The sequence below is a fragment of the Pectinophora gossypiella genome, chromosome Z, assembly GCF_024362695.1.
Source record: "Pectinophora gossypiella chromosome Z, ilPecGoss1.1, whole genome shotgun sequence".
Classification (NCBI taxonomy): domain Eukaryota; kingdom Metazoa; phylum Arthropoda; class Insecta; order Lepidoptera; family Gelechiidae; genus Pectinophora; species Pectinophora gossypiella.
The window spans coordinates 23572215-23599841 of record NC_065433.1 but is presented as its reverse complement, the minus strand read 5'-3'; the positions used below and the strand labels follow the sequence as shown (position 1 = coordinate 23599841).

Below are 27627 nucleotides of genomic sequence, written 5' to 3'. Positions count from 1 at the left end.
AACTAGAGGAACACATTCAATACCAGACATTTTTATCATTGAGGTAGTCATTAATCTTATAATAAGCTTTTTTATCTAAAGTAAGCTTCGTATCAACAGTGGCTGCAAGTTGTCTTTGATTACTTGTGGCTCTGCCCACCCCATTAGGGATTACGGGCGTGAGTTTATGTATGTATGTATGTAAGCTTCACATGAGCTTTAAATTTATTTTCTGACAAACACACACACACGCACACAAACTGACCAACACGTTAATCAGTTTTTATAGGTGTACAGCGTAATGGAATTGTTATTTTTGGTTTTTAATTGTGACAAGACTATACCAGACTTACTGACCCCCAAAACACAGGTATGCCTAGTTTGGAGGCCAGAGAATCAATTCATTGTATACTATATTAACCAATAACAACAATGTATCAACAATTATATTGTGGCAGTTCATGAAAAATAATAATTATTATTATTATTAAATGGAAGAGCCCTATACGCGACAGTGGGATGATACGGGCTGACTGACAACGAGTGTAGAACAGAGCGTAGTTCTTAAAGTAATGATGATGAAGTCTGCCCGGGCGTCGCGGAGGAAGATCTCTTATATTCAGCCCTAAATACGGCCCTGGTGGCCGAGCCAATAATTACAAGTGAGCGATGCTTTGTTCTCACCTTGTTTGGCAGACTCGTGGTTACTGCAACTTGCGTTTCTACTGTTACATGCAACGTCGGTTGCAACGCCTACATTTTATCTGAGCCATAAGATATCTAAAAATACTGTTTGGTTTTCCAATGCTGTTTGTTTTAGAATTCCCTTACCTGGATTTCTTTCAACTGAGTGACCAAAAACTTAAAAGTACGCTTTGGTCAAGTGCGTGTCTGGTTGTATACTGCGAAAGGAAAGACTAAACATAAAGATTGCATCACGCCTATGTCTCCAAAGCGGTAGGCAAAGGTGTACACCTCTGCAAAGGCATATTCTTTTGGAATTTGAATGATATCATTCCATTTCTGAATATTAATTAAAGAAGTAGGAGGATTCTCGAAAATATAGACAACCTATATACGCCTTGCTAGACACAGGCCTCTCCCATTTAATTATTAAAAATATGGTTACAAACTACTACAAACTGCTTTTATCGTATGGAGAGAAAATTTTCTTTCGTATTTTGTTCCTGTAAGTATATACAATTTTATGAACAATTAATTTCATTACTCTCTTTTTTCTCCATGGTCCAGTGGTTGAGCGTCGACCTCAAGATCCGGAGGCCCTGAGTTCGAATCCCGTTGGGGACATATCACAAAAATCACTTTGTGATCCCTAGTTTGGTTAGGACATTACAGGCTGTAAGATGATCCGTGCTTCGGAAGGGACGTTAAGCCGTTGGGCCCGGTGACTACTTACTGATGTTAGTATGTAGTCGTTACATGTGTCATGTCAGGGGCCTTTGGCGGCTCAGTAATAATCCTGACACCAGGGTTGATGAGATGGTATTCCACCTCATAACCCACACGATAAGAAGAAGACTCTCTTTTTGACGCTATTACTTACAAAATTGCATCGGATAGCATTCACTTGGTCGGACAAAATTAAATGGAGGGCTTACCCGATTGTACCCACATGCACAGACTTTACTAATTATAACGTGGTATTGTATAGACACGGCTCGGGAGACGCACTGGGATTCAATAGCCGCTTCAAGACTGCCTGGTACCAAACTCTATTGTCAAGTCGAGAACGCCAGACGCATATATGTATGGTTATGTAGTAACGGCTATCAATGTACCTACGTGTATTAAGAACAGAGGGTTTGTCTGCGGATGTTTTTATCGTATGCCTAAAACTATATCTGTATAATTTAGTTATCTACCTAAACGATTACGTTGTCTTACACAGCAAATGCTGTGTGCACCTATAATTGGCTTGTGTAACAGTCTAATTCCTGATGTAACTTCTATTTTATTTAATGTTTCATTATATAAGCTGTTGGTGTACCTATTTTATAAATAAATAGATGTCCAGCAATGGGATTATAATAAAACTCGGTCGTAGAATGTTTTAGTATAATGAGAGCCACTTTAGAGCAACCGTCTTGAGCGCGGTCAGTGTAATAAAATCAAGTTCGCTAGCAACGCCATCTATCGAGCATGTTTAGAATTAATTGACATAAATCACGATAGGTGGTGTTTTACAACAATAGATGTTGTAAGTACTTATTTTATAAGAACCATTGTTTATAAAATGTGTCCCTTTTTCTAAACCTATACCATAGAATAATAATAGAACAGCAACTCTCCGCTCCTCACGAGCGTCTGAACTTGGTTTACCTCACTCAAGAACATAGTTTAGACTTGAATCATAAAGGCAGCGCGCGGGCTGTTGTTTTTATTTTTTATTCATTTAGTTTATACTAGCGACCCGCCCCGGCTTCGCTCGGGTGCAATGCTGAGGAAAAAATGAAATTATTTACGACATCACAATAAAAACCTCAAAAATAACTATTTAATGGATGTTATTATACATATACACCTTCCTCTTGAATCACTCTATCTATTAAAAAAACCGCATCAAAATCCGTTGTGTAGTTTTAAAGATTTAAGCGTACATATAGGGACAGAAAAAGCGACTTTGTTTTATACTATGTGACGTTCGAATTTTGAAGTAAGACGCGGACATTCTTTCGTCTGATTCGAATTTTTGATCTCACAGTAATTGCCCACACTGGGACGTGTTAGTATGAAGTGTCCGCTGTGGGCCTGTACAACCACTAAGCAATACCTAATTAAGGGCCCTATCTCACTAGGACACCATGCGCTCGCCACCACCAGGAAATAATATGGGATTTGCCGTCAACAAATAATTGCGCAAGTAGAGTAATAATTGAGCAATCTTATGTGTGCATTTAGGAGCTCGGTGGCGCAGCGGTTAAGCCCCCTGTTACCAAACTGTTTATATTCATCTTAGGATTTTGATTCGAAAGTGTCTGCAAGTCTATCGATGTTTGGCGGGTTCTGCTTAGAAATTGCGGGCATGAGTTTATGTACTTGTGTATTAAAATACTAATTATTTTAAAGCAAATAAAATAGCTGGCGAAGAATGGATGTATATAAGTAAAATGATTATTTTTCATAAAAATACAAAATATATTAGTACAATAAAAACCTCACAAAACCGATTCCTCGGTTTGTCTCTGGGCGTGGAGTTCGCTTAAAGTTATTATGTTTTAAAATACTTACAGTTAACTTATAGCTAAGAGATCTTTTGCATAAGATATTTAAATAAAAATTTACTGAATTTATTTATATTTCACTATAAGTATAACTACTACACACTTCTGCCTACCCCTCCGGGGATACAGGCGTGGTGCTATGTTATGTCAAAGAAAAATAGGTAAGTCGTAGTTAGTGGAATCTCGTGGTGTCTGCCTACCCGTTTACCTGCCTACTGCGAAGTAGGAAGTCGTCCTATGTATGTACACTGTACAGTCATGAGCAATATAATGTACCCACTTTAGGACTCTGTCGCAATAACATATTTGAGATTTAGTGAGACTTACAGTTCAATTTAGGAGCTCGGTGGCGCAGCGGTAAACGCGCTCGGTCTGCGATAGTTGAAGTAAAGCAACTATCGCAAAGGCCGGTCATAGGATGGGTGACCACAAAAAAAAAGTTTTCATCTCGAGCTCCTCCGTGCTTCGGAAGGCACGTTAAGCCGTTGGTCCCGGCTGCATTAGCAGTCGTTAATAACCATCAATCCGCACTGGGCCCGCGTGGTGGTTTAAGGCCCGATCTCCCTATCCATCCACAGGGAAGGCCCGTGCCCCAGCAGTGGGGACGTTAATGGGCTGATGATTGAATGATGAATTTGTCAAAAAAGTTAATGTGACATGGTACCAAAGTGTATACATATTAATGCTCGTGACCGTATGTGTAAAACAAATAAACAAGCAAAGTCACGGGATCAATATTACATGTGTGTGAATTCTGTGAATGTTGCTAACTATTGCACATAATATTACCGTACCGCCATTGTCCTGCGTACCCTACACACACCCTGGACAATGGATGGACGGGCTAACACCAACAAGTGAGTAAATACGACTTGAAGTATTAGAAATGGAATTCTGAAGATTGTGGCATTTAACCCGTAATTTGAGGTAGGCAGGATAATCAGCAAACTTGGTAACTTGCAGCCACTTTAAAAAAAAACCGTAAGTTGACAGGATGTGTCCAACCCACCATCACGTTAACACGTTTTGACAGGTTTGAAGATTTGACAGGTCCGATTTTAGGGCTTATTACACCTACCTGTCCGACCGACTAGATGCGGGTGATTACCATGGTTACGCCCGGCAGATTTGTCATTAGACTACACGATCGGGAAACGGGAGTTGGTGGGGAAAGTAACCATGGTAACCACCTTTTATTTTTACTTATTGTAGATTTGCCGCAGATGGCATTGAGTACTTGGCCGGACAAATGGGGAGCGCTGAAGGTTCTCACCCGGTAATGGTAACCACCGTAACCTAATCATCTAGCCTACCGGACAGGTAGGTGTAATACGCCCTTTTGTATAGAAGCGAATCAATCGTTTCATACACTCACACCGAATTCAGTTAGAAGCAATCCCTCATTCAGCGCTTATCGCTATCGACCCACTAGCGTTGATTAATTCTTTCAAATATCTTTCCTCACAGACGACGCCCTGAGCCGAGGTTCGCGCCCAACTGGGCACCCTCAGGCCTGTTGTCTTAAACGTTGTATCGGGTGAGAGCCTTCAGCGCTCCCCATTTGTCCGGCCAAGTAGTTAATGCCATCTGCGGCAAATCTACAATAAGTCACGTCAAAAAAAAAAGTTAGAAGCAAGGGGATTAAAAAAGGCACAGCAATTCATCTACAGAAGCAATATTGCTATTTGACATTTTTTTGCATTGCGCACTTACTTTTAACATGGGGATATAGGGACAGAAAAAGCGACTTTGTTTTATACTTACTATGTAGTGATGATGTTCGAATTTTGAAATTAGACGCCGACGTTCTTTTGTCTGATTCGAATTTTTGACCTCACAGTAATTACCCACGTATGAAGTGTCCGGGGTGGCCTAACAATCTTATATGTGCATTGCGCACTTACTTTTATATGCGCAAATGTCAAATTGCAATATTGCTTTTTTAGATGAATTGCTTCGATGTGGCCTTTCTAACTCCCCAGATAACTATATAGTTACAGAACATGAATGATTCTCAAATTAAGCAACAAGCGAAAATACTTGAGGGAATTACCTAGTGAAGTTTGTTCAACACTGATTACAGCGGACGCCCCAACAGAGTCACCTGACACCTTCTAATTAACCCACCTTTCAGCACCAGAAACCTCGGATTAAAGACATTTCACGTAAACGAATTAATGAACTTTACTTTGAATGTAAAAAAGAACGATGAAAACGTAAACGTTGTAAAGTTGGTCTAACAGAAAGCTCGGGGAACCGCGATACTTAGTTCTTTTCGCGATGCATGTTACTCTGACTAGCCAAATTAGAAATATTGTCGCGAGCTTATTTTACGTTTTTTTTCTTGTGAACTGATTTCACGATACAAAGCTTAGATTAGAGTACAGGATTTGCTTGAAACACCAGCGAAAACTCTTTTCTATTGCTTATATAAGGGTTCAAACCCTTATGCTACTCTGTCTGTCTGCCACAAAAACTACCTACTAAATGTTACTGACTGATCTCCTGATCTCCAGAAGTACTTACTAAATTTTATCGACTTGAAATTGGAATAGTTTTTAAATAGACCTTTATTTGAATATTGCGACGAGTGTAAAAGTGTACCTCACTTGGTTTTGGTATTTGTACAACTCCTTAAACATACATTTTGTTAGTGGTGTCCACGATTGTCTTAGTGAGGTAGGACCCCTTTAGGGCATCTGGTTGCTTATGTTACTAACTGTACCAAAACAATAATATTATGAATCTGTGTTGAAACAATGTTCCTATTTCGTGAAATGAAACTTCTATGGAATCTAACAATGCGAATTATTTGTCAATAATCGACACTTATTGCTTATTGTCAATTTCTCCGCAGTTGAGTAGCATGGTCACAGAACAATAACACTCCCTAAGCAGGAGGGCATGGTACAGTACCAGCTTCAATCGCTGACGGAAGGCCTGTGCTCAACAGTGGGACGAATATAGCTTGTTTAAGTTTGGCGAATTGATTTTGTTGTTTTGTTTAAAAACCGTACTCTGATATCCGCGCCGTCTTTCAAACAGTAAACAATCAACAATTTACTTACCTTATACCACAATAAAACAAAGCATTTTACGTCCTGGCGTCAAGCGTTTCTGATAAAATTAATTAAATCTGATAGCGAACTGAAAATGGCTATACACAAAGTGCAAAAGTTTTTAAAGAAAAAATATGTCAGTAATAAAAAAATGTGCAAACCTCAGACTTTACTGATCACAGAAGTGAAAATCGAAAAGGAAATCAATAAGACTACTCGGAGAAACATTCGTTATTGCATATACGCAGTGGCACTGGTGACGAATATCTCATTGTGTCTTGTGTACCTGCGCCCGCGCCACTCGTACGTCGGGAAGCCGTTCATCCATTACCATCCTTACGAATACGGAGACATATCTTGCCATCAGACTGAAGATCACGGTTTACCCAGACTGAACGAAAGTATAACTTCAGACAAGAGAATTTTCTTTCACGAGACTTCTTGCAAAGGAGGGTTAGACCCGAGGCAAGCATGTGCTGTAGAGTCTGCTGCTCGAGTCAACCCAGATTGGAGAATCGAAGTTCTATTTCTCGGGCCAGCGAGCTCTTTATTTTTAAAAGGACACCTGTTTAAACTACTAAAAAAGATGAAAAATGTGAATTTTTCCAGAATAAACCTCCTGAACCACGCTATGGAGACACCGCTAGAATATCTTTTGACGACGAACATGATATACTTAAACGAGAGGTGGAGAATGGAGCATATTTCGGATTTGCTGAGATATCTGACCTTGTATAAGTACGGTGGAGTGTATTTGGATTTGGACATGATTGTAGTAAGATCATTTAACTCTTTGTCCAAGAACTGGGTGGGTAAAGCGACTGATGACGAACTGGCAGCTGGAGCAATCAGTTTCTCAAATGACGCAGTAGGGAGACGAGCTGCTAACTTGTCTGTTAAGTAAGTACTCTGTACATTAATTTGTACATCATCATCATGTCGGTAGCTAGCGTTATCATGTGCGCGTAAGTGGACCCTTACTTAACCTGAAGGTTTGACAGGTCTGGTCCTTTACAAAAGTGCCTGCGAAGACAAAACCAGTCTATCAAAGGACAGGTCCATATCTCCGATACGCATTTCTTGGAAATGGGGGTTTCATCACGATATTTTCTTCACCGATGAGCATATAAATGATCCAAACACGAATTCTAAATCATATTTACTTATAGAAAAAAAACGATTATGATACATTGTGGTGAGCCCTCAGAGCTCTCCATTTGTCCGGCCAAATAGTTAATGCCATTTGCGGCAAATCTAAAATAAGTCACGTCAAAAAAATGCGGTGTAAAGTATGTACTCAAGACCGAGGCGCATTTGGGCGATATTTTCTACTCAAGTCGTGTAAAAGTCTGTTTTAAAGATAATGTATGAACAGGGGAGTTAAAATGGCCACATCGAAGCAATGCATCTAAGAAAGCAATATTGCTATTTGACAGTTGTTTGCATTGCGCACATACTTTTATATGCACAAATGTCAAATTGTAATATTGCTTTCTTAGATGAATTGCTTCGATGTGGCCATTTTCACCCTCCTGGTGGCCTTTCAGCGACATCAGAATGAACTTCAACCCGTTTCTGTGGGACGACAGCAGCGTGGGAGTGCTCCTGCGCGTCCTACAGAGGATATGCCTTGAAAAAAACATCACTCGAATGACGCCAGAAAACTGTTCAGGTCTAATATATTTTTTTTAATAAGTATTAAATTCCACATGGCACAGAGCACACGTCATCAAGAGGCCACTTACATATTTGAATAAGTTTTAATCTATACTTATAATAAATCTGTAGAGAGGTCAATTCTGTACATTAAATATTTTTTCAAAATAACTATCAGGGGGTGATAAGTGGTCGATACTGATGCCAAAAATGCAATCAGTAAAATTTTTGTCTGTCTGTCTGTCTGTCTGTCTGTCTGTCTGTCTGTCTGTATGTTCCTTATAGAAACAAAAACTACTGGACGGATTTTAATGAAACTTGGTACAATTATTCTTCACACTCCTGGACAGGTTATAGTATACTTTTCATCACGCTACAATCAATAGGAGCAGAGTAGTGAAGGGAAATCCTTTTGTATGAAAAATCTAAACCGCTCAAGTTAGACGTTTGAAATTTGGCATGCAGGTACCTTAGATACCGTAGAGGTGCACTAAGAAAGGAATTCCCGAAATTCCTACGGGAACGGGAATTAGCGGGAAAATCCTTTTGTATGAAAAATCTAAACCACTCAAGTTAGACGTTTGAAATTTGGCATGCAGGTACCTTAGATACCGTAGAGGTACACTAAGAAAGGAATTCCCGAAATTCCCACGGGAACGGGAATTAGCGGGAAAATCCTTTTGTATGAAAAATCTAAACCATTCAAGTTAGACGTTTGAAATTTGGCATGCAGATACCTTAGATACCGTAGAGGTGCACTAAGAAAGGAATTCCCGAAATTCCCACGAGAACGGGAATTAGCGGGAAAATCCTTTTGTATGAAAAATCTAAACCACTCAAGTTAGACGTTTGAAATTTGTCATGCAGGTACCTTAGATACCGTAGAGGTGTACTAAGAAAGCAATTCCCGAAATTCCCACGTGAACGGCAATTAGCGGGAAAATCCTTTTGTATGAAAAATCTAAACCACTCAAGTTAGACGTTTGAAATTTGGCATGCAGGTACCATAGGTACCGTAGAGGTGCATTAAGAAAGGAATTCCCAAAATTCTCACGGGAACGGGAATTAACGGGAAAATCCTTTTGTATGAAAAATCTAAACCATTCAAGTTAGAAGTTTGAAATTTGGCTCGCAGGTACCTTAGATACCGTAGAGGTGCACTAAGAAAGGAATTCCCGAAATTCCCACGGGAACGGGAATTAGCGGGAAAATCCTTTTGTATGAAAAATCTAAACCATTCAAGTTAGACGTTTGAAATTTGTCATGCAGGTACCTTAAATACCGTAGAGGTACACTAAGAAAGGAATTCCCGAAATTCCCACGGGAACGGGAATTAGCGGGAAAATCCTTTTGTATGAAAAATCTAAACCACTCAAGTTAGACGTTTGAAATTTGGCATGCAGGTACCATAGGTACCGTAGAGGTGCACTAAGAAAGGAATTCCCGAAATTCCCACGAGAACGGGAATTAGCGGGAAAATCCTTTTGTATGAAAAATCTAAACCACTCAAGTTAGACGTTTGAAATTTGTCATGCAGGTACCTTAGATGCCGTAGAGGTGTACTAAGAAAGGAATTCCCGAAATTCCCACGGAAACGGGAATTAGCGGGAAAATCCTTTTGTATGAAAAATCTAAACCACTCAAGTTAGACGTTTGAAATTTGGCATGCAGGTACCATAGGTACCGTAGAGGTGCACTAAGAAAGGAATTCCCGAAATTCCTACGGGAACGGGAATTAGCGGGAAAATCCTTTTGTATGAAAAATCTAAACCACTCAAGTTAGACGTTTGAAATTTGGCATGCAGGTACTTTAGTAAACTTAAAGCTTAGTTGCAACAGGATATTACAAAATTCCCACGGGAACGGTAGTTAGCGGGAAAAACATTTGTATGAAAAAATCAAATCTAAATAAAAGGAGAAACTGACTGACTCAGTGACTGACATATCAACGCATAGCCTGAACGGCTAAACGTAGGCATTTGAAATTTGGAAGGGACATAGCTTAGGTACCGTAGAGGTGCACTAAGAAAGAAATTCCCGGAATTCCCACGGAAACGGAAATTTGCGGGAAAATCCTTTTGTATGAAAAATCTAAACCGCTTAAGTTAGACGCTTGAAATTTGGCATGCAGGTACCTTAGTTAACTTAAAGCTTAGTTGCAACAGGATATTGCAAAATTCCCACGGAAACGGGAGTAAGCGGGAAAAAAACATTTGTATGAAAAAATCGAAACCGCGTAAGATAGATGTTTTCAATTCAATTCAATTAAATTATTTATTGCATTCCATGTAGTACAATGGGGTGTTACATAGGCATAGGAACTAAAACATGGACCCTGTAGGGCACAGCAACGTTGAAGGGAAGAGAGGAAGTGTGTATTAAAATTAAAACTCAATGAACAATCAATTAAAAAAAAAATCAATTCAATCAATTGATTCAATCTAGCATGCATGCATACCTTAGTAAATATAAAGTTTATTTTTGGCTGTATTTTGAAAAATGGGAGTTATTGGGAAAAAAAAATTATGAAAAAATCTAAACTGCATAAGTATGCACTCCCACACACACAAAGATCTCTCTCTTATATAACACGCCACGCGGACGAAGTCGCGGGCAAAAGCTAGTACTTACATAATTACTTCATAGTCGCCCGACCGAATTAAGTTAACTAGTTATGTAATACGGGTTGCATACCAGCGATTTGCCTATTTGATTCGTACGAATTATTATTTCATTTACTCATTAATTTCAAAATTAAGGGCTGTAAATGATCCTTCTGGCAGGTAAGGAAATTACTTCTTCTATCGTGTGGGTTGTGAGGTTGAATACCAGCCTCATCAACCCTGGTGTCAGGGTTATTACTGAGCCGCTAAAGGCCTCTGACATGGCTCATGTAACGATTACATACTTACATCAGTAAGTAGTAACTGGGACTAACGTCAACGGCTTAACGTGCCTTCCGAAGTACGGATCATCTTACTTTCGGACAATCAGGTGATTTTTGTGATATGTCCGTCCTGGGATTCGAACCCGGGTCCTCCGGATCGTGAGCCCAACGCTCAACCACTGGACCACGGAGGTCGTTGTTTTTATGGTGAAAGATTAATTTTATTTTTTCAGGTTTCCAAGTGTACGACAGCAGGAAATTCTACCCGATAGGATGGAGGGAGTGGAAGACATACATGAAGCCCATAAAAGGCCTCCCATTATCAGATGTCTACATCAGCTACACTCACCACATGTGGAACCTTCTCTCTCTTAGGTCCCCTATACCATCTCAATCTCGATATAAACTACTAGCCAAAAGATACTGTCCAAAAGTGCATAATTTGTACGGTGACTCATTCGGTCAATGAGGTTAACATATATACATCAATGCATTCGAAATGTAAAGAACTGTGAAGTGAAGTGTTTCAGTACCTATACATATATTATGACTTTTTTACCCACGACGGAACGGAGCAGGTATATGCGTTTAGGGTGAGAGATGTTTGTGTGTGCGTTTGTGCAAAGTAAAGTAATGGAAATTGAGTGAATTTATATAATAATATTTGTAATATTATATTTAAAGTTGGTGAGGGTTTCGTGGAAGATGTCGCTACATTTAAGTAAATCTTCGAGAAACAGACACATTAGGAAAAAACTGTAAACATCCATATTCATTGTTTAGGTACTTAAGTATATCTATTCCTGATTTCTCGAATTATCAACTCTTTTTTAGAAAGTATATTTTTTAAGTCTATTATAATATTTCGTTACATAATAATTGGGTTAAGTCGGGGGTTTTGAGTTATTTTATTCTTTTTCGATGAGATTTTTACCGTCGTGGGTATTTTTCAAAAATTTTAATTTTGCTTAATTTTTTTGAATCGTCATTTTTCATAACGAACGTCTCATCCGCATAAAACTATGTAGCTTCTCACAATGTGTACAGCCGGGGAAAAGAAGCTGCAAGAAAAACCTAGGCATAGGACTCTAGACGTTCTACAAGTAACCTTTTTTACAATGTTTCTATTTAATTACTGTCTTAACACTGTTAGGTGGCAATTCACCAAGTCAATATCCTAAAATGTTATAAATTATATTGTAGTTTGTGGAAACGGACCAAATTAGCCCTTCATTCTTCTTTCAAAATAAAGTGGTCAAGTCGCATGAATACATTTGGGTGAGTAGACTACAAAAAACATAAAAGTGTAAACTCGCTCGCAGGCCAGATATTAAGTGGGCGACTTGCCACTTAACCCGTCAAAACATGGTGAAACGTCGAGCTTTTTTATACGTATATAATACTGACAACTTAAACGCTAGGAATTGCAATGTGCGAGAAGGGTAAATAGTCATAAATTCATATTAGACTAATTACCTAACATTATACGATAAGGAATATACTACACATATACTTTACAACGGCAATTCTCCGCTCCCCACCAGCGGCTGAGCTAGGTTTACCTCACTCCCCTCGGACATAGTTTAGTCTTCAATCGTATTGCGTCAGACGCCACACACACAGATGCGCGTGTATGATAACTTCGATGTGTGGTGTCTGTGTAAAACGAGGTTGATTGTATGGAGTGTCCAGGGTGTGCCATTATGAACGGCGAATACTGAACGCTGTCAATACTTAAAGACCATGTAATGAATAACAAGCCGTAGAAGAATGCGAAAGTGTCCCCGCAGCTTGGCATAACGGCGGTGATAAGGACACGGGGGGTTAGTCTGTGCGACCCCGAAATACCCCTCTCGCTGCCCCCGCGGCGGGTAAAAAAAAAAGGTTTACCTCACCGCCGCCCCTCGGGCTTACTTTAGTCTTCAATCGTACGGGCGTCGACCTTCACACAGCTACACGTGGTGTTTTGGCAACGAGGTGTTTTGTACGAAATGTCCAGGGTATGCTATTATGAAGACATTGACAAATACGTGCAGTCTTCAACTAAAAGGACCTGGTGACAGTTACCACACTAAGCCATGCCAGCTAATTGATTGATTTGGCTCTCAGCTGTCCATTATCAAGGGTAGGTAATCAGTCATCGCGATTGGCGTAACAGAAATTGATTACGTAATGGACTAGAGCAATTACTGATATTGTTTAAAAACACCGGTCAAGTGCGAGTCGGATTCGCGCACCGAGGGTTCCCTTCAAACTATTGTTGACTTTGCCGTTCAAAACCTGTTGTCTCTGTACATCGACATAGGTCGCGGTTAGTTTACCAACTGCAAATAAGTTTGTAAGTAAGTAATCGCAAAAACACTTTTTTGTGACGGCAAATTAGTTTTGGATTTTTTCCTTTACTTATGTTCCAAGGCCAAATTTCATGGTTATAAGTCTATAGGAAGTACCCTACAGGTTTTGATTCCCCTACAAAATGTTTGAAAATAAGGGTAAAAATTACCGTATCTTTGGATTGCATTGATTTAAAAGCTTGATTGTTACTTCAAGGCACCGTAAATCCCTCCTCCACGCGTTCCCGAGAAAAAGGGTCTTGACAAACAGACAGACGGAACGACGAAGTGATCCTATAAGCGTTCCGTTTTTTCTTTTGAGGTTCGGAACCCTAAAAATACTTAGGTAATTTTCATATTAATCGCTAGCATGGCATTAACCGAAATTATTATACAACGTGATACTAAGTAAGTAGGTTTATAATAATACTACATGCTTACCTTTCTTTTTTTAACTACTTTTTTGTTGTGCCCAAAAGGGTCTGTGATGTAAAACTCATAACTAACTTACCAACTTGTATACCATCATAGTATGCAAATAAAGAAGAGAGAGAACTTTTCCTGCTGCAATGGTATTTTGACATTTAAAGGACCATATTGACCATAATTGTATAAGACCCGTCCCCCCTTCCAACATATACTTTATGGTGTTTTCATTAGTATTAATGGTATTAATAGCGCGATTTTAGCTGCTGAGAAGTTAGCCTCAACAGACTAGATGCTGTTTTTTTAAGATGAATGTTGTGTTCACTTGCAATCTGCTTACACATAAGTACTGTTTAACTTTGTTTACTTATGTAAAAAGATTACCAATTAGTTTTAACTTCAAAATCGATGGGGTTTAGAAATAAAATAAAAAAAGGTTTGTCGCAAAATGTTGACAATGCTGTACCAGGAAGTAAAATACCGGATTCCGACTAAACCCCGCGTATTTCGGGGAAGTCACCATAGAATAAAAATATCAACTCGCTGAGACCCTTCGAATGAGACATGTCTGGAATCTGTTGGAGGCGGGTTTTGACTCATCGTCTTTTTTGTATTGTTAATTAATTAAGTTTATAAGTTAATTATGAGGAAAGATTAGCACTGATTTCTGCAGACACCTCTTAATTTTAATTTAAGTTATACCTGTCACTTTCTTATCCGCTGAAAAGGAAAGGGTACGGGTAATCGACAAGCATAAAATGTAGGAACACGTCAATTTTACCCAGAAAAAACAACCCTCTCAATTTTTACAGTGGCCAATAACCCGATAGAATTAAGTTGACAGCATACGGGTTGTATATTCCCCGATTCGTACAATTTCAATTTCGAGATAAGAGTGAATAGACACTATTAGAATTTGCGTGCTCCGCCTTACATAGCTGTTTAACATCAGACGAGATCGTGGTCAAACGCACTCAAATCTCTTAATAGAAAATAATGTGCTTGAGTTTTCATACAGTTTCTAGTATTTGACTAGTTGAAAACTACTCTATTATGTCTGTATCCAGGCGAAAGTTGTATAAAGGTCGGAAGTCAAGCGGCTATTTAATAATTGAACAATTAATTCAGTTTTGTCCGTTTTATAAAACATTGAATTAATCCCTCGTCGGCTACAACAATAAACCAGTTATTCTGCAAACTATTCAACTCCCGACATTGTTTCCCGATGTTACGTCAAAGTTTATGGTAGACACGGACTTACCAGACCGACGAATATGAATCAACGACTTTTAAAAAAGAATATATTTCAGCCTAGAACAGAATTGGGCAGTTTTCTACATCAAAGATAATTTATGAAATTCTGATTAGTAAATACAGATCTAAAGGTGACAAAAAACCTTTTCTTTTTTCTATTTAAACTTATTTATGAATTTTAATGTGTGATATTTTGTCACGATTTTCTATGACGTCACAGGTAGCTTTTTCATATAAATTCCGATAGTAATTTCGTGATTTCGACGTTTAGGAAAAAGTAACTAATTTGACTAGTTAGAAACTATCCTATTACAAACCATAACACAACATCACGCCTGCACCCGGGAAGGGATAGGCAGAGGTGCACACACACACGCACACACACACACACACACACACACACACACACACACACACACACACACACACACACACACACACACACACACACACACACACACACACACACACACACACACACACACACACACACACACACACACACACACACACACACACACACACACACACACACACACACACACACACACACATTACACACACATACATCCATACCCGCCCCTCATCAGCTATTTTTAAGTCCCGTTTGGTAAGGGGCGAGCCTATAATATTGCCAGTAACCCGGCTTAAATCCTGGAAGCCACGAGATGTCAATTGTCTATGATCCAAACATGATTTTTTTTTTTTTGACATGACTTATTGTAGATTTGCCGCAGATGGCATTAACTACTTGGCCGGACGAATGGGGAGCGCTGAAGGCTCTCACCCGGTACAACGTTTAAGACAACAGGCCTGAGGGTGCCCAGTTGGGCGCGAACCTCGGCTCAGGGCGTCGTCTGAGAGGAAAAATATTTGAAAGAATTAATCGACCCTAGTGGGTCGATAGCGATAAGCGCTGAATGAGGGAAATCGTCGACCACGCCGGCGGGGTCGGTATCGGGGCAGCGGGGTCGGTATCGGGGATCACAAACGTCACACACACCATGGTATAAGAAAACCAGGCATGCTCAAAAGTGACAGCTAACATTTCAAGGTTAACCCAGCTGACGTCATCCCACACTGAGTTGCCATTTCGTAAAAAATAAATTACCCACGACCAATGTTTTTATATTTACTTTGCAAGGAAATTTTGACATTTTTAATAAAAGATTTCCTTGCAAAGTAACTAACTTCGTCTTTCATACGAAATTTAAAACGAAGAATGTATAATAATGTATAATATATATTATACCGACAACACTTTACTTGAGATAAATAGGTAGGTAGTTTGTAAATACCTACCTATTTATCTTATTTATCTCTATTTTGCTTGTGCAAAATAGATATTAAAAACGAAAATAACAATTGCGAATTACAGAACGTCCGGTCTTGTGGGTATTCATAATGACAAGAAACAAAAAACAATCAATTCCATAGAAGAATAATTTCTAATTTTTAAAACTAAGGAGATTATGTATCCGTAATCTTGAGCGCGGAATGACGTCGCAGACTTCAGCGCAGCGGAATGTTGCTGTCCTTAATGAAGTACCCAACTGAGGTTTGAAAGCGTTGCTATGTCTGTAGCCTACAGAATCACATCCAGATATTTCTTTTTACTTGACATTATCGGTTTGCCTCACTTGGGCGGACAAATAGAAAGCGCTGAGGGCTCTCACTCGGTAATCCAACTTACAAACACGTAACAACTAAATTCTCACTGATAAGGTGCTAGTGGCAGCGTAATAGGCTAGTTTCCAACTAGTCAAATCAGTTACTTTTTACTAAACGTCAAAACACGAAATTACTAGGGAAATTGTATGGAAAAGCACGCTGTGACGTCATAGAGGAACGTGATAAAATGTCGAACTTATTATTACGTTTTTCTTGATTAAAATTCATAAACAAGTTAAATAGAAAAAAGAAAATGTTTTTCGTTAGTTTTAAATCTGCCTTTATTTAATAAGTAATCAGAATTTCATAATTTATCTTGAACCTAGTACACGACCCAATTAACAGAATACAAATTGCATATTTCTGTAACATGTCTCATCTCACCTCTGAATGCGCTTTGCAACTGACGTACATTGATGTCGATGTTCATTTGTTCGAATGTCAAGCTTCAATCCGCATAGATATATGACCGCATAGAGTTGATCCACCAAATAAACTGATAAATTATTTGTCTATGGAACAGCAAAAGTTTGTATGAAAACATTCAAATTTGGAAGACATTATTCCACGAATAGACGCTATCTGACTATTGAGAAATCGACTATTTTCTGCACACTCCAGCCGTTTCTTTTCTTTTCGGCGGATAAGAAAATGATAGATATAACTTAAAATAAAATTAAGAGGTGTCTGCATGAATCGGGACCATATATGCTAAAAGCAACTTAAAAACTAGCGCCATACGGGTCTTGTCATTGATGTGCGCTTGTCAACGAAATCTTGACTACGTCAAACACTTATTTTTTTTATTGACCACAGCACTGACAAATATCAGCACTTTAGCGTGGTGCCACTTATATTCATCATGTCCCTAGCATTATCCCCTTTTTCCCAGGGTCCGCTTACCTAACCTGTAGATTTGACAGGTCCGGTTTTTTACAGAACCGACTGCCTGTCTGACCTTCCAACCTGCGAAGGGAAAACCAGCCCAATGCAGATTAGGTCACATACCTCCGAAAATGCTGGGAATGTGGGTTTCCTCACGATGTTTTCCTTCACCGCTGAGTACGTTATATATTTATGATCCAAACATGAATTCGAAAACAAATTCGACGATCATTGGTTTAGGCCTGTGCTGGATTCGAACCTGCGACCTCAAATTGAGAGGCAAGCGTTCTACCAACTAGGCTACACTTATATATTATAATGAAAAATGTCAACTATATGCGATAAACTGAAAGCCACTTACTAACCCATGATTATAACGGTTGTTAGAATGGTCAGAATCTCTGTCAGTTTTACGACATGTACGTGAAGATAACCAGCGCACCTTCATGTTGTCAACAAGCTCTGAACCTAATCGCATGTCCACTGTACCCAGAAACCTATTGCCATGGCAGCACTCTGGGCTGATAAAATTATATATTTTATCGACCTGTCATCGACACGAAAGAAGAAGATGCACAACCCGACACTCAATAAAATAAATTTCGTTCTAACATGTGCCGTCTAATACGTAAGTGCGAGGGAGGCATACATTCGCGCTCTCCTTTTTACTCCTTAGCGGCTATTTAGGACAAGTGGATGGGACGAACATAGCGCCCGATATAAATTGGTGCGGGACATAGAGTTACTACTCTCTACTCTATGCTCCAAGTACAACAGAAATAAATAAATAAAATATCTGTTTGAAGCATATCGTGTCCGCCTGTATGTAGACTGTTAAGTTGCGAAGAAATTCTTGCTTTATGTTCACCAGAATAAAGTTTGCACTAAGGATGGGCCCCGTTCCCGTAGCGTAGCGCGTAGCAGCGTAGCCGCGTAGCGCTCAGGAATATAAACTTGTGGATTTTTTAACTTCACAGCTGTTCTATTCCCAGTGCAGCAAGGGAAATATTTTGAAATCAAATAAAACAATGGCAGTCTTGTAATAATTCTTCGTTTTGTGTACTGTATTGGCTATTTCTGATTATAAAATGTTTTTTTAGGAAATAATGCAAAAGCAATTTAATATTCAATAATTTAAAATTAATTTAAAATCATTGAATATTAAATATGTTTTTATTTCCGATTTTTTGGATTATCCTACTTCTTTGCGGTTTAAATATATTTTTAGTAAGTGTTATTCTTATTTGTGGATGGTACATAACATACTATTACCATCGTAACTGGTAACACATGGCCAATACACACCAAACCAGCGTCTTTTTTTTAAACATATTCTGATACGATTTTCTTCACAAAAACCTCTATTTAATTAAATTAATTTCATTACGGGTAAAAAAATTAAGAATACAAATTTTTATCTGAATTGGAACCAGCGCGTATAGGTTTTGTCAAAAGGCGCTAACACGGTTTTCACTATAAGGGTGATTTAGTTTTTCCACCAGAGTTGTGCTATGCGTACGCGCGTTGCTATGGATACGTTTGTTATAGCGGTCGGGGGGCGGGGCGCGGGGCGCGGGGGAGAGTTATATGCTACACCAACAAGAGCGTGGCTCTTAAATTAGTGATGATAATAGCGGGGAGGCTATAAACTATGTGTTTCATGACATCTTTCATATTTAATTATTACAATTGGCAAGTACTACATAAAACTGAAGCCCAGTTATCCCGCACTCTTAGATAACGAAGCCTAACACTATCTGCTCCCGTTTTGCATTCGCTATTGTGGTAGGAGGCTGTTGCAAATGAATAAATAATTGGATTGAGCTCGCTTTGATGTAGTTAATGAACATTTCAGACCCCTTTGCTAGACTTCAGTTACAGTTATTACAACATTTATATAATATTGTTGGGTTAGTACTCTCAATTTATAGAGGCGGCATCGGGCGTGATTTTGTTTTTTTAATTTAATTTGGAATAGATTTCTTTTTGACCACAATACTTGTGTAAGTTGAAACTTGATCTGCTAGTGCATACTCGTACACTGTAAATACCTATTCACTATTCCAAAATTATATAAAAAAATTCAGATACGTCAGTTAGCGACGAATTGATCATTTCGTGATGTGTTCGAATATATCATGAAATGGTCATATTTCATGAAATAGAATGTCCCTCGTTGGCCGCATCATGATGTAGCTTGGCCAGATCAATGAACAAAAAACGTTTAACGATATGAGCAACTAAATGCATGATTACTTCATGATATGGCCAAACGTTGGCAATCATATCGTAAAAATAGTAACATTATCCACCGGGTGTGGCGCTGGTGTCGATTATATTTAAAACTTGATTGATATAATAATCCATGAATCCATGTCATTGTACAATGTTTCGATTAGGTTAATAATTTTTAACCTAAGAAATTAATCGATTATTCGCATTTTTATTACTCCACATAGCATGGACGGACACTGCATAAATTAACGATATGGCCAAACGTTAATTGAAATATCATTAAACGTCGACGTTTTAACGATAAGGTCAACTTATATTGGCTATTTCATGAAATATGACAATTTTATGAAATGGTCGAACATATCATGAAGTGATCAATTCTAAGATTTGGCCACGACATATTATACAGCTTGGTTAATGGCCCCGATTCCTGCAGACACCTCCTAATTTTATTTTAAGTTATACCCGTCATTTTCTTATCCGCCGAAGAGGAAAGGGACGGATGATTGTCAACAAGTTAATTTTAAAACGAATGGATAACCCGGGCGAATAAAATAGGCATCTCACTGGTATGTAATTCATTTGACGTGCTGTCTACTTAGCTCTGTCGGATTATTGGCCGATGTAAAATTTATAGACGATTGGTTTAGATTTTTGCTTTAAATTGACTACACGTCAATTTAAAGCAAATTCCATAAATTTTATTCCTGTCGATTACCCGTCCCATTCTTTTTCAACGGATAAGAAAAAAAAAAAAAAAAAACAGAACATTACAGAAGTTTCTTATCCGTTATACCTGTAAGTTAAGTTATACCTGTCTATAACTTAAAATAAAATTAGATGGCGTCTGCAGGAATTAGCACCAATGTCTTAGTAAATCCAAGGTATTTGTCTCCTGTTATATCTCAGGATACACCATCGTTCAGGCTTTTACAGTAACACATATAGTCAGGAACAACTTGGAGACCCGTTGAAATAAGCTTCAGATAGGAACGTGTGTTGTTTTATATTCAAAATGAAACTGAACTTTAGCGGGCAACAATGTATTCTTGCAAGTTGTGGCGACTGGACGAAGATATAAATTCGATGACAAAGCCGCAAAATTGTAAACTCAAGCATTGGCGTAACATAACATCGCGCCTGTATCCTCAAAGGGGTAGGCAGACGTGTATAGTATTATACATCCACTCCTCGCCAACTGTGATTAAGTCCCATGCCAGGGAGGGTGTTGTATATATTATAAATGTGGGAAAGTAAACACTGAAGTCGTTTTTTTTTAACGTGAGTTATTGTATATTTACCCCCTCCGGTTGATTGAGGGGAGGCCTGTGCCCAGCAGTGGGACGTATATAGGCTGTTTATGTATGTTATGTATTGTAGATTTACCTGTTACGTGAAATTGCTTTAATGTTACCTTGTTAATCCCCCAAAGCACCGGCGTTTCTTACTTTGTACCTGTACCTCTACCGAACGTTCTATGCCAACCCAAAGATAATTATAAATTCTGCCACTCTATGAAATAACGGTCATACGGGGCGTCCTACCCATGCGTGCGCGCAGCTTTATAGTCTAAGCAGAAAGAGGCTATCCTGTTTGAGTTTATGTTTGATATTTACAAAAATAAATTGATATCATTTCGAACGATATTTTCCTCTACATGGTTTCTATATTGATTCCCGCTCATCTTCTATCGTGTAGTTTGTGTAGTCGACGACGCATGTTCTCAGTATTCATCACCTGGCCGGACAAATAGAACAGTATAAGTTGTAACATATAACATACTTTTCAACAAATACCACACTTCCGTATTATTGTTCGACAAAAACCTGAGTTCAACTATTCTTAAATTTCAATTTAAGAATTAAAAACTTAAAAATACCCACTACAATTAAAAGGACATTCAGTTATTTTTATACCTAACAAGCGACCCGTCCGGCTTCCCTCGGGTGCAATGCTGAGGAAAAAATGAAATTATTTACGACATCACATTAAAAACCTCAAAAATAACAGTATTTTTCCACTATTAAATGGATGTTATTATACATATAAACCTTCCTCTCGAATCACTCTATCAATTAAAAAAACCGCAACAAAATCCGTTGCATAGTTTTAAAGATTTAAGCGTACATAGGGATATAGGGACAGAAAAAGCGACTTTGTTTTATACTATGTAGTGATATTTACTTTCCTTTGGTTTTGGTTTCTTACATGACCACTAACCCGGCCCCAGGAGGGACAGAGTCATCTTCTTTCTCCGTCCTCCACTGGGGCAATTCCTGTTCGGCGCATCCTTGCCGCGGGGTTAGGCGCCTCTTGCTTCCGTAGGCCGGATAGTGAGATGATGGCTGAAAACCTGCAAACCTACGGGGTATAACGTAGAACACTTGCCCAGGGATGTATCCCTATAGGTGAAGACCCCAACTGAAGGGGCAAGTCACAGAGACAATAACCTAGAACCTGATAGAGGGCAGCAGTAACTGTCAGTACTATTCAGAGGTGGACAGGAGTCCTAGTGCGGCAATGGGCGCCATCCCACTTGCGTCAGACAGAGGACTGCGGGACGGAAGGCAAGAGGGAAACCACTGCCCAATTTTTCCCTAAAAAAGGAGCATTGGCAAATCCACATCGACAAGAGCATGGCTTAAATTAGTGATGCATATTTACTTCTGTTTTATATGTCTCGTATAATCCTTACGGAACATAAACAAATTTGCGAATATTTTCGATATATAGCGATTGATGAATGTGGAGGAAGCAAGAGAAGTGTGTCAGGATCGAAGCAAATGGAATTCTATAGTCTCTGCTTACCCCGGTGGGAAATAGGCGTGAGTTTATGTATGTATGTATGTTTCGATATTTATGATGAGAAGTGTAGGTATATACTAACTAAATAAAATAGCAGGTGCCTTTGGCGGCTCAACAATAACTCTGACGCCAGGGTCATTGACTTCACATCCCACACGAGAGAAGCAGACTAAATAAAATAGAATCTTGGATTTGAATAAGTGATCAAAACTGATCCTAGAATAAAAATAGAATATTTTTATTTTTAAATAAAGCCTTTCCACGCTGCTGACTTATCCTGATATTTAAGGCTTTGTTAGAAATGCTCCACGGTCTATTCTTGCAGTGGTCACGTTTCATATGAACCGTATTTCTTGACACTTATACAAACTATGCAAAATAACTAGGCAAATAGACGCTTTTCAAGATGTTTTTTTAGGCTCTTACTTTTTTATTTTACTATACACCACATAGGCCTTTCTGTGTTTCTTTGTATACTCTTTATGGTTTTAAAATACAAAGGAAATTTACACAGGTATTTTTTTATTTATATATTTTTTTTTCTTTTAATAGGTAAGAAAATCTTTAGTGGTCACACTTCTATGATAATATAGATAACGACCTCCGTGGTCCAGTGGTTGCGCGCTGGGCTCACGATCCGGAGGTCCCGGGTTCGATTCCCGGTGAGGACATATCACAAAAATTACTTTGTGGTCCCTAGTTTGGTTAGGACATTACTGGCTGATCACCAGATTGTCCGAAAGTAAGATGATCCGTGCTTCGGAAGGCACGTTTAGCCGTTGGTCCCAGTTACTACTTACTGATGTACCTAAGTAAGTAGTCGTTCATGAGCCATGTCAGGGGCCTTTGGCGGTTCAATAGTAACCCTGACACCAAGGTTGATGAGGTTGATACTCCACCTCACAATCCACACGATAGAGGAAGACTTCTATGATAACAAGTAAAAGCTTGAAAGGAATATGGGACGCTCTGAGGAATGACGGCCTACCCCTGCACCCCCCACCCCATCTATCCTAGCACGTTCACTTTGTAAGTGAAAATTAGATATTAACCCCCCACGGGCAATGTGTCGATAAACACATTGGAATTTATCTACACGTAGTAGTACATCTACACATAAGAACAAGGCAAGAAAATATGTGCCCCACATATGGGCCATGCACGTACGAGTTTTTTTTTTGCCTCAAATGTGGTCCATACACAGTGAACGTGCCAGAAGACCCTACATAATACAGGAGTAAATGGAATCGATTATTTATTTATGTTATGACTGATGTTTGATAAGCGGCTGTATAGATTGGCAATATACAATTCATGAACTTATGGGAGTAAGCGACAACATTTCACCTTTCCAGTCAAATATCGCGGATTGTTACTGCCTGGATATGACTCTCAGTCCGTTGCGCGTTTTTATAATCAAATCATTTGATCTGGCTAATCTTGTAGAATAAAACTTACCTTATATTGTACCACATATATTTTCTCCTCAAAAACAGTAGCAATCAAACTCCTTATATATCATGTTCTAGAAATATATGGTTAATACAAACAGTAGGTATATAATTCAAGTAAACAGCTTAGACAAATTAAATAATTTTCTTATTATCGAATGAATCTCGCGCCGAACATCCATTTTCTTTCTCTGACTTATTTTTTTTAATCCGGCCAGTGTTGACATTTTTTCTGAGTTGATCTTATACTTGGGTACTCTCCAACACAAAAATGTCATCCTTACCGTGTACCATCTTACCGCGTTAGTGCGAGGGAGAAACAGACCGCGCTCCCCCTTTCTCTTTAGCGATTTACAAAGACCCTTAGGGAGTGAGGTCGGCGCCCGATACGAATTGGTGCGGGGCAGAGAGTTACCGTTCTGCACATAGTATTAATCTTTAATCTATGACACCGCGCCCTCTTCCGCGCCCGCACTCGTTGTAAAAAGGGCCTAAGTATGGGGCCAAGCGTGAAAAGCCATCACAGATCAGTGAACATTGCAGGGCCAACGGTTGATAGACAGGGGCGGTGATCGAGTCAATGTGGCGGGCGATATTACACGTATTAAACATAATTGGGTGGGCATTTTGCCGTGTGTTGATTATGTGAATTACGATGGAAATGCCTCGACGCGACTCACATTTCTTATTCTAATGAAATGTGAGTGTGTGATGTTCTTTCGCGGCTCAATAGTAACCCTGGTGGATTGATGAGGTTGGTAATGCACCTCACAACCCACATGATAGAAGAAGTTCTACAAAAAAAGTATGAAATGTAAAGACTATTTTGAAGAATATTATAAGAAATGTGCTTTAGGTCTCCAGTAAGTATGTGAACTGGTCGCTGTCGCTTTTGTAAAAACCGGACATGTCAAATCTTAAGTTTAGGTAAGCGGACCCTGTGAACACGGGATAACACTAGGGAGATAGACCAGGGAGACGCTAGGAAGATACCTAAAGGAAATATGGCTTATCTGTGGTGGCAAAGTTGATACTTATTCGTTGTCCCTTCTTATATTATAGTTTATTTTTAGTAGTATCCAGTTCGAAGGCCCTTGCTGTCGTTTCTAGCGGATCATTTCGGAGGGTTGATCGCCGTGCCCCTCCCATGGGGCGCATAAAAGACAAGATCCGTTCACGAGCAACTGATTACAATTTGAGATTGGGCGACGATGGGATCACGGATCAAATATGCATTAAGCAGATTTTTCCTACGGCTACTACCGAAATCCGGGGTGAAGGTTACAAACAAACATACACACTATATCATATAATGTTATGTGAGGAGCTCGGTGGCGCAGCGGTAAACGCGCTCAGTCTGCGATTGTTGAAGTTAAGCAACTTTCGCAAAGGCCGGTCATAGGATGGGTGATCACAAAAAAAGTTTTCATCTCGAGCTCCTCCGTGCTTCGGAAGGCACGTTAAGCCGTTGGTCCCGGCTGCATTAGCAGTCGTTAATAACCACCAATCCGCACTGGGCCCGCGTGGTGGTTTAAGGCCCGATCTCCCTATCCATCCATAGGGAAGGCCCGTGCCCCAGCAGTGGGGACGTTAATGGGCTGGTGATGTATAGGTACCTCAACACTTTTATAGGGCATAGCGTAACCTTATAGTCAAACGTAGTAAGTAAGCGCCTTTTGAAACTCACATTCCGATGTGATTTATATTAACAAAACCTTGTAATAGACACGCCAGTTTCCGTCCAGGTAAAATCGAGGTATTGCTGAAGAAACGCACATCAGAATGTTTTTTTTTTCAAAACGACACACACTAAAACTAACTTGCAGGCGCTTTTGACAGTATCATAAAATCAATAATACATGATTAGGTAAGTAGGTCAACTTCAACTTCAACTTTATGGTTGTATGGCAACCGGTAGGTAAGTAGGTAAAGCATATCTTTATAATTCATGATACTCATATGAAAATATTAACTAAAATAAATACCTCTGGACTAGATACCTATTGCTGCTAGACTTGTTGTCGCTGAACGGACTAAATACTTCTTTAACCAAAACTCTATGGTCCAATCCTTTAAAAAGAAACATAATGGCGGACATTTTTAAAAAGAAGACAGTTGACGATCGGGAGCGAAAAGGATTAGACATGATTGAAATATTAGTCGTATTAAAAAAATACTATAATACGGATTTTCTTTAATAGACTAGATAAAATAATGCTTCGTTACTAAACTAACAGTGAATAAAAACGTAAAAGATTTTAAGCTGCTTACCTATTATAATTCCTAGCACGGGGTAAGGCTCCCACCTTCTCTGACTTTATTTGTGTTTCATGCTTCAGGAACAGAGGTGTTAGTTTCCAACTAGTCAAATCAGTTACTTTTTATTTTTTACGTCAAAACACAAATAAATAGCTTTGGATATTTTTATGAATAAGAAACCTGTGACGTCATAGATCAATTTGATAATATGTCGCACTTATTATTACATTTTTCTTTATTAAAATTCATAAATAAGTTAAATAGAAGCAAGAAAACGTTTTTATCACCTTAAGATTATTTAGTAATCAGAATTTCATAATTTATTTTTGACCTAGAAAACTACCGGATTATAGGTTAGGTCATCACATACCTCCGAAACACATTTATCGGATACGTGTGGACTTCCTCACGATATTTCCTTCACCGTTGAGCACATGGATAGTAATTTAAAATCCAAACATGAAATCGAAAACAAATTCGGAAATTATTGGTTGGTTGGATCGAGTCAAAGCGTGTCAATCAAAGTGACCATAAGTGGCCATTATGAGCTGTTACTACTGTACGTTGTCGGCCAAAGTACTTAGTTACCTAATAAGTGATCACTCCTGCAAGTATTTGTATTATGCATAACGCCTTGTGCTTTTGCTTGAGATTTCAATGCAGGTGTTCTATTTGCCGTAATAACTTTCACGTCGATTACTGAAGGATTAAAAATACTTTAAAAGCTAAATGGAAGCTTAAAAAATACCTACCTATTTAACTCCAATAATAATCTAAATACAAAATAATAATGCATTAGCGTTGTCGAATCGCTCGTTCCAAACAATCCGTTTAATTTCGCCGCTTCCTAGAACCTTCTGCTTTCCAAAATGGGTCAAAGTTTTGGCCAAAGTCAACACTTCATAATCCTTATTTATTATTTTCATAATGGTAGGTAAGAACAATAAAAAATATGAAACCAAATACCAGCTCTGAGTGCTACCGAGCCGCCCGCTGAATAAATAACAATTTCGATAGAACGACGTGTTTGCGCACTGTTGGTGGCCAGGCGCTTAACGTTACCATTACTCATTTAATTTGAGTATTGTACATTTACAATCGCCCTTTATATGTACTTATTTATACAATTATAATAAAACCTTGTAACACTGCTCATATTATTAAAGAATGACATACTGTAAATAAAAAAAAAACATAAATCTTGTCTTTATGAACGAAAACCAGAAGTAAATTATTCATATAATGTAAATAAGTATCCCTAATTAAATGCCTAATCAAATATAGGTACTTTACAGCCACGTTATAAATAAATAAATCATAGGAAGGTCATACTCACATTAGTCATACTCAGCACCCATATTTTTAACAAATGTTTCTCTAAAATATGGCAATACTTATGTTTTTTATTAAAATAGTAACAAACTGCAAGAATAGTGAACAAACTAAAGTAAACATGGCGCGCGCGGCGTCTATTCCGCTTGTGAG

General features: G+C 38.7%; 1 long non-coding RNA gene across 1 annotated transcript in view; it reads right to left on the bottom strand.

The window, feature by feature from the left end:
• LOC126380412 (uncharacterized) overlaps positions 1-27527 on the bottom strand; it is a 72014-nt gene extending 44487 nt beyond the window's left edge. The window contains exon 1 of the long non-coding RNA XR_007568477.1: positions 27479-27527. This is a non-coding gene — a long non-coding RNA (uncharacterized LOC126380412). The remainder of the gene's footprint in view (positions 1-27478) is intronic.
• Positions 27528-27627: the final 100 nt, after the last annotated feature.